Source organism: Desmodus rotundus, chromosome 12 (genome assembly GCF_022682495.2).
Source record: "Desmodus rotundus isolate HL8 chromosome 12, HLdesRot8A.1, whole genome shotgun sequence".
Taxonomy (NCBI): Eukaryota; Metazoa; Chordata; class Mammalia; order Chiroptera; family Phyllostomidae; genus Desmodus; species Desmodus rotundus.
In genome coordinates this window covers 6882638-6890639 of record NC_071398.1, presented here as the reverse complement: position 1 = coordinate 6890639, position 8002 = coordinate 6882638, and positions in this window count along the sequence as shown.

Below are 8002 nucleotides of genomic sequence, written 5' to 3'. Positions count from 1 at the left end.
TAAGTCTCTTTGCATCTTTTCCAGCCCCGTTACAGGGCATCTTGAAAACAGTACACACTCAGCAATATTTATCGGTTGCCTCACTGGCCTGTGATGGCGACAGCCGCGTGACTATTATGGGTTAATGCAACTGGAATCGAGTAGCATTTTATAATGGACACGTCACTGAGATATATGCATCGTGCGTATATTATTTCAATATCACAGGAGCCCTGCCCAGGAGGTGTGGGTGGCCTCGTTCAGTTCACCAAGTCCTCAGAGAGTTTAGAAAACTTGTCTAATGTCAACACAGCTGGCATGGGACAGATCTGAATCCAGGGTTTTCCTCCCTGTCCCAGACTTGTCCCCACATAGAGTGGGAAATGCCCAGTTGAAACAAAAGTGAAGAAAAAAAAAAAAAGCAGGTAAATACACCGCCCCAAGCATTTGTCCCGAAGGCTTTGCCAGCTTCTCATCCAGCATCTGTAGGCTGTTTCTACTTCCCGCTGCGCCCCCTTCCAGAAGGCTCACCCAGAAACGGACTCCAAGGTTAGTGTCGAAAGCCAGGCTCTCAGTAACCAAAGAGGGTTGGCAAATGGTCTTTGAACAAACTTGTCTCATGAAACACCGGGTCAGTTTCACAAGTACATAAAATAACAGCGGAATCGAAGACATAAACAAGAGCAAGCCTGTAATCACCACAAAGCTGGGCAGGCGTGGGGGCAGGCAGGCGGCTCCTGGGGCCCCGTCTCTCCTGTTTTCTTTGCAGGCGATTCCAGCACTCTGGCCATCTGCTCCTTGTTGTGGGTGGTTAAGTGAAATGGGCTGCCAATACAAATAGCCCCACTTGAGGTTTGTTTGCATAAATTGTTTTGAAAGCCTCATGACGAATTTTCAGGATTACTTGCAGTGGTAGGGACCTCGGTGGAGGCGGAAATAGAAATTTAGAGATGCCAGTTGGAATCTATTAATTTGCTTGCAGCCCATCACCTTAGCTCTGCTTGCTTAACGGGCTGTGTGACCTTGGGCAGGTGAAGTAACCTCTCTGGTCTTTCGTTTCCTTATCTGCTCAATGCGTGCTGATAGGCACAGTAGCTACCTTATGGGATTGTGAATTCTGAACAAGACAATGCATATAAAATGCTCAGAACAGGAATTTAGCATGTGACATGTAGTCAACGAGTGGACATGATTAGGGCCTTCTTGGTGAAATGAGAACAGCCCTATTTGGTGCCCAGAGTCAGCCAGCTGGGGCTGGGGTTGTGTCCTCAGCTAGGTGCCTCACTGTCTGGGTGTCCTTGGGAAAGTTTTTTTTTTCTCTGAGCCTCAGATTTTAAACATGAGGAGCAGGGCTAATACTAGACCGTGATAACCATGCGAGGCACCACACAGGGAAACACCGCGCTGTGTTGACAACCCACAGCAGCGGCCCTTGTGAACATTCTTCCAGAAGGGCCACGGCTGAGCTGCTTCTGCATGAGTGGGAGCCCTTTCCCGTCTGGCCTGGGATGACCCATCCGTTCTGTCTCCCGCGTTTGTTCTGACTGTGGCCAGAGCTACCTGGAGCAGTGTGTTCCGAAGGAGCCAAATGGGGACTCGTCGGGAAAGCAGTGAGGAGTGGGGGCACATGAATGTATTTGGTGGCCCTGCTTGGGACTGTAGCAGGGGAGACATTAAATCTGCTGCCTGCACGTGTTCAGCTGGTAAAAAAAGAAGAAGCTCAGGGGGAGGGTGGGAGGAAGGGAGGGAGGTGCCGAGTGTTGCAAACCCTGAGCTGGGTGGGTGCTTGCCTCCACGGTACTGCCAGCATCTCGAGGACCCTGGGGAGGAATCTCCAGGAAAATAGCCCATTTTAGGTTGATTCTGGGTGGGGGGAGGGAAAGAGAGACACGAGAGGGAGAGGGAAGCAACAGAAGCATGAGGCTAAGGAGGGCAGACCAAGAGGCAGAAAAGACACAGAGAGACAGAGAAGAGACAGAAGGAGTGGGGGAAGAAGATGCACAGAGTCACGAAGGCGTAGAGTAAGAAGAGATAGGAGTGGGGAGAGAGAAGGCAAGAAACATAGGGCGACGGACAAGGACAGACACAGAGAAGGTGAAAGAGATGGAGACAAAGAGAGACAAGCCGCTAGACAGAGAGTGGGAGAGAGGGAAATAGGGACGCAGAGAGATAGGGTGGGAGAGATGGAGAGATGTAGAGAGTGGAGGGAGAGCCCGATGTCTGCCCATAGCTTTCAAAGCCTAATGAAATAGGGAGTGGAGTCCCATTCACTCTGAGATGTGCCCACCCAGGGACCATCAGGAACAGTGGTGGCCCCGTCTTGTCCCCGAGACCCCAGCTGCCCATCAACCCTCAGCCTGGCATCCTGGCAGGACCTCTCCAGCTTCCAGGGGTCTGACCCAGTTCTTTCATGTCCCAGCCCCAGGGTCCCATCTCATAATGTGGACCAGAAGCTGCCCAGATGGCGCGAAGGGCCGGAGCCCATGGCAGTGCCCACCGAAGCATTTCTACCGATGACAGTTAAATTGTCGGGGCCTCTGTTCTTCATTTACATCACAGACGCGAGAGTCCTCTGACGACCTCCCCCAAATGAAAGCCAGCTGCCCACCCCCCATCCAGGGTGCATTTCCCTTCACTTCAGACGGTCTTCTGACTTTCAACTCAGCCCTGCCGTCTGCCTTGACAGGCTGTAGTGCTTAATGATATTTTATTGTGTGATTTCACCAAACCCTAGAGTTTTTCACTTATTTTAAGCTAATGGACTAAATCTGGACCCATTTGCTAAAACAAGCCCCGTTTTAGTAAGGAGCAGAGTGGTTACACATAAATCAGCAGCTCAGATACAACATTAGGTTTCCAGTGCCCCTAACCATGCAACCGGCTGCACTGTGATGTGGTTGCTACGGCAGACGTCGCAGGGCAGGCTGGACACTTGCTGTCCTCCCGGGATGGATGCGAAGCAAAGTCTGTGTCCGTGGCCCTCGGTCACTTGATAGAGTTGGCCCAGCTTCTGTCGTCTGCAGGTCCTTGAGGGATATCCAGTTGAGAAGCATGAGCCAAAGGAGATGTCATCCCGGTAGCAGCTCTCCTAGATTGGCTGTAAGTATAGATATAAACTTGACATTGAAGTAGCTCCCTGCCTTCAGGGAGGGCCAGTGGACACAACTCTTGGCATCCCCCTGGCCAGTGAGTGCACTCAGCCTTGTGTAGCCGCTTGGAGGGGAAAGTTTCGAACTCAGGTGTGATGCAGAGCATCAGCCATCATCCAGAGCTGATTTTGCCTTCTGAGGCTCCCTTGGCGCTGTCTGGAAACACTTTCAGTTGTCACCGTTGGGAGCAGAGGGGGTGAGGGGTGCAGCTAAACACCCTATCACATCTATGACAGTTCCCCACAACACAGAAAGGTCTGGCCTAAAATGCCGACAGCTCCGCTGTGGGGAAACCCTGCTGTAGCTGAGAGGAAATGGACGTGATGACATAGGGGACCCAGATAGGCAGGTGGCCAGGTGTGGCCGCGCCGGTTGTGCACTCACCAATGGCGGTGGGGGCCGGGGACATTGCCTCTGGTGAGCACGGGCCTCCTGGAGCTGTGCAAAGTGACAGCTCTGCAGGGGGCCGGGGCGACCCAAAGGCGGGGCCCTCTGTGTCGGGTTTGCTTGAGCATAAGGTGCATGGAGGGGATTGGAAGGCAGTGAAAATTTAGGGGCGGGTCTAGGAGCTAGGACTCCATTCTCTGAGCAGTGGGGAGCCATTCAAGGCTGTGGAAGAGGAAATGAAAAGATTGGAGGTGTGCTTCGGAAAGACACGTGGGCAGCAGGATGTGACATCACCGTGGGTGGAGAAAGATGGAGCAAGAGGGATGGCATCAGGAGCATTGGGCCTGCGAGATTAGAAGAGATGGGTCTGGGGGGCAGACATGTCATAGAGGAGTGTTAAGGGGGTGAAGAGGAAGGGAGGGTGTCTGAGTAATCAGGGCACACTCTCCGGGTCCCTTTTGAATTGACCCCAGGAGGGACCTCCTCCCAACTGCTTTATCATGGAACTCTCATCTACCGCTTGCCCAGCCTGCTCCGCAGTCCTGTTTTTTTGTCATGGAATACACAGAGAGTTGTTCTTTAACATTATACAAGGGGGGACCCCCAAAATGCAGAATATCTGGAGGGTGGGCCCCTCGTACCACAGGCTTCCCTGCTGGGTGAGTGTTCTAGGAACCCATCTGTATTGGTGGACTAGCTGGCATCATTGTGAGAGGCTGCGTTTGGCTTCAGTTTGGCTTAAATTCTTTTTAAAGACTCAACACATTTGCCCATGTCATGGTGGGTGATTTACAAGCACACCTGCCTGCAACATGCTGAGTGTTCAGGAGTTTTTGACCAAAAACATCATGAGTCCCGTGCCCTCGCTACTCACCCAACTTCATCCCGAGTGACGTTTTTTTGTTTCCCCGGCTGAGAAAAGTCCTCAAAGGGAAATGTTTCGCTGATGTGGAAGAGGTGAAACAGAAAATGGCAAACACACTAAAAGACATCAAAATCGACGAGTCCTAAGACTGTTGTGAGCAGTGGAAAAAATGTCTCCATAGGTGTATGGCATCGCGTGGGGAGGACTTTGAAGGTGACTGAAGTTTAAACACGGAAGAATAAATACACAATTTTGTAACAAATAAATTCCAGTTGGGGGGCACCCCCTTGTAATGGTTTTTCACTTGAGGTGTCCATGAGACCCAGGGGAAAGGACAGGGGAGTGGACGTGACGCCCCCCCCTGCGGGCTCTAGTGATGGTGAGAGCAGAGAGCCGGAATGTGGCTGTTTGCTGTCAAGACGAAGATACTGCAATCTGGATGCCATTCTGGCGAACACCTGGTGGCTGATATGTAAGGTCAAGTGCACTACACTGAGAATTATCCAGGCTGGGCCCTCGTTCCTCTTGCTACCCGTGGGCAGTCGACATGCACACCCTAGCTCCTGGTCACCCCAGCACTCCAAGGGCTTATTCCCTCACTTCGTCGTACTGAAGGTCATAAAGAGCAGTGCGGGACTACGCAGATATGGATGAGGGTCTATGGGGTTAATTTACAACTAAAATGTTCGTCTCACTGGTCAATTATTTTTTAATGGACAAGGCAGGTAGCCTCTGGACTCACCCTCTTGATTAGGAACCCAACATTGCTCCCTGGTAAGTGGGTGACCTTCAGCTAAAGAATTAGATGCCTGTGCCTCAGTTTCCTATTCTTTACTTCCTAGTGATGTTAATAGTACCACCTTTGCGGAGGAATTATGGACATTAAATGAGTTAACCAATGTAAAGTGCTTAATGGTGGCTGGCAGAGAATAAATGCTCGATAAAATATTCAGTAGTTTGGTCATTATTATCCTTATTGTAATCCATGTCTTTTCTGCTCGTAGGCGTTAGGATTTGAGCGGTGGCCCTTCAAACTAGTTGTCATGTTCTGCGTAAAAGATACTCAACAGGTGAGACGCAGAGAAGAATTCTGGCCTAGATTCTCAAGAAGGTTGTTCCTTTCTCTGCTGTTTTTATGTCGCAGGCAGCACTGGGCATCTTCTCTGCTTTTTTTTTTTTTTTAAATACAAGGGTCAGTGTACGGAGCTAGCATTTCATTTCTAGCATTTCATGAATCCGACCCTCCCATTTCTGCATCTGGCATGCAGCACCAGGACTCAATCAGCTCCGAGTGGAAACAGCCACGGGCCGTGGAGGGAGCAGCAGGCCTCAGCAGGCCAGAGGGAAATGTCTTTGGTTATGCCTAATAAGTACAACAAACTAAAAAAGAAGGTAAAAAGAAAAAAAAAACCCTCATTGGGACAAAGTGATTTAAATTCGTGTGTTTTGCAGGAACCTGGAATTACTTAGAGGAGGGAGATGACAAATACATGTTTCCGGAAAATGTTAGCTGAAGCTGCAAGGACTGATGTAGGCCTTCCCAGGGCTGCCTGCAGGAGGCCACCTGCCCCTTGGTATTGTCGTGGTGAAGTCCCTACGTGATGGATACAAGTGGTGGACCACCCAATGATGGGGTGAAGATCCGTAGGCTTTGTTTACTACTTCAAGGTTGCTTTCATAGGTTGATTATGCAAATGAGTGCCTAGAATACAACCAACTCACACAAACCACCTTTCCCCTCCCAGACGAACTGTTGGAATCCATTGTCGGAGGTTTTGGAAACCCAGGTGACTGACTGGATCTGCCACCGTGGTGAGGTGTCAACAGGCAGGGAGGAGTTGCTGACGTGGAACTCGGGATTGCCTCTCAGGGCGGAAGAGCCAGCTGTCACCTCGATCTCTCCTAGGCACTTTCACCTGCTGTATCTCATTTAAACCAACCCAGGACCAATGCCCCTGTCTCGAGACTGGCTGCCTTTGGGCTAATCTTGCCAGCATTCAGATGGCAAGGTAATGCCAGGTACATCAGTGGAAACCCTCCCAGGCTGGCCCCAGTGTGGTGGGGGGGAGGGGTTCATGACCTCACATGACCACTGGGTGGCGCTGTGCCACTGGGCTGGGCCACTGAGAGCATTTATCTGGCTGTTAAAAAACCCTGCCTCTTAAGGAAAACAGTGGAACAGGACAGTTGGGTAACTCCTCAGAGGGGGCCTTCCTTAGAACTCAAACCTTGTCAAAAAGATGATGTTTACTGTAGGAGGCGTTTTACATGATGAACTTTCACATGCGAGGAGACCTTTTAGATCCAGTTTCAACCCAAATAAAAAGAAGACGACTCAAAGAAAGGCAAGAGAGAAGCCAAACGAACATTCCTGATTCTTAATCCCCCAAATTGTGATAGTCTGAAGTGTTCTGTGGTCGTGTTGTGGGCTGATGAATGCCAGGATGGATTTTTTTCCCTTCTTTTTCTTGCTTGCTTTTTCTTTCTGACAGCTTTCCGCCACCCCCTCCCCTCTTCCAAAAGCCACAAAAAAAAAAAAAAAAAAAAATGTTTTTCAAATGAACACAGGCAAGGACGTGTCACCCGGTGATGGATTGCGCATTCTGGTTCAGCTTTTGATAATTAAGTTCTACTCTTCACAGACGGAGGCTACGCTGCCAAATCCAAACTACCCTGGAAAAATGTAAAATTAGAACCTTATGAGAAAAAAGATTAAAAGAGCTAAATATATATGTATGTACTTTGGCTAAGTGGTGATTGGGGTGGGGTGGGCGTGTGGAGAGGGGCCACGATTTGATAATGGCCTACTAATCTGTATGGGGATGCACGGCGCAGAAGAGGGGGCGTATTTACGCACTGGGACAAGGTTGAATTAAGAGCAAGTAGATGACCCAAATAAAAAAGAAGAATATTTAGGACAAACATCATGGTAATAGCCCCTGATTGATGGGTACTCTTACTTCCATTTGGGTAGCTCCTCAAAGGGCGAGTCCTAGATACTCCAACGCTGGAGACAATTCCTAGAGGTCTTCCCTCGCAACGGGCTGGAAGTGCTACACGGAGACCAAACAATGCCTCCTGGTGGCCCAGGAGTGAGCTAGGCTTTCTTCAAACTCTGGGTTCTGTCTTGACGACTCTGGCATTTGGGGGCTCGGGTTGACACGCCATTAAAAACCACTTGTTCACTGGAATGCTTGACCCCTGAAGCCCGGTTCTGAATCATGAGCGGGGGGCACCCACGTGGCCCTGCAGAAGTCAAACCCCCACGAGGCGGCATTGCACGCCTGTTGGCATGGAGGCCACCCTCTTGTTTTGCTGCCTTTGTGGTTCACCCATGAGCCTCCGGCTGGGACTGGTGGAAAATCCAGCCCTGAAACTAGCCCGTTCTTTCACCAGAGATCAACACCACCGGCCACAACAAGCAGCAGGAATTGCTGAGTGATTTATTAGAAGAGACTGCAAAAGATACTTTAAAAGCAAATTCCCTTACGCCCGTTGCAATGTACCAAGATGGTGGGGGGGGGGGGGATGGTGGTGGAAAGGCCAACAACCCATGTGGCCATTACATTCTTGGCAGAGAGCACCTCTTAGTTGGCTTCCTCAAGTGGGCAGGACTGGGTTT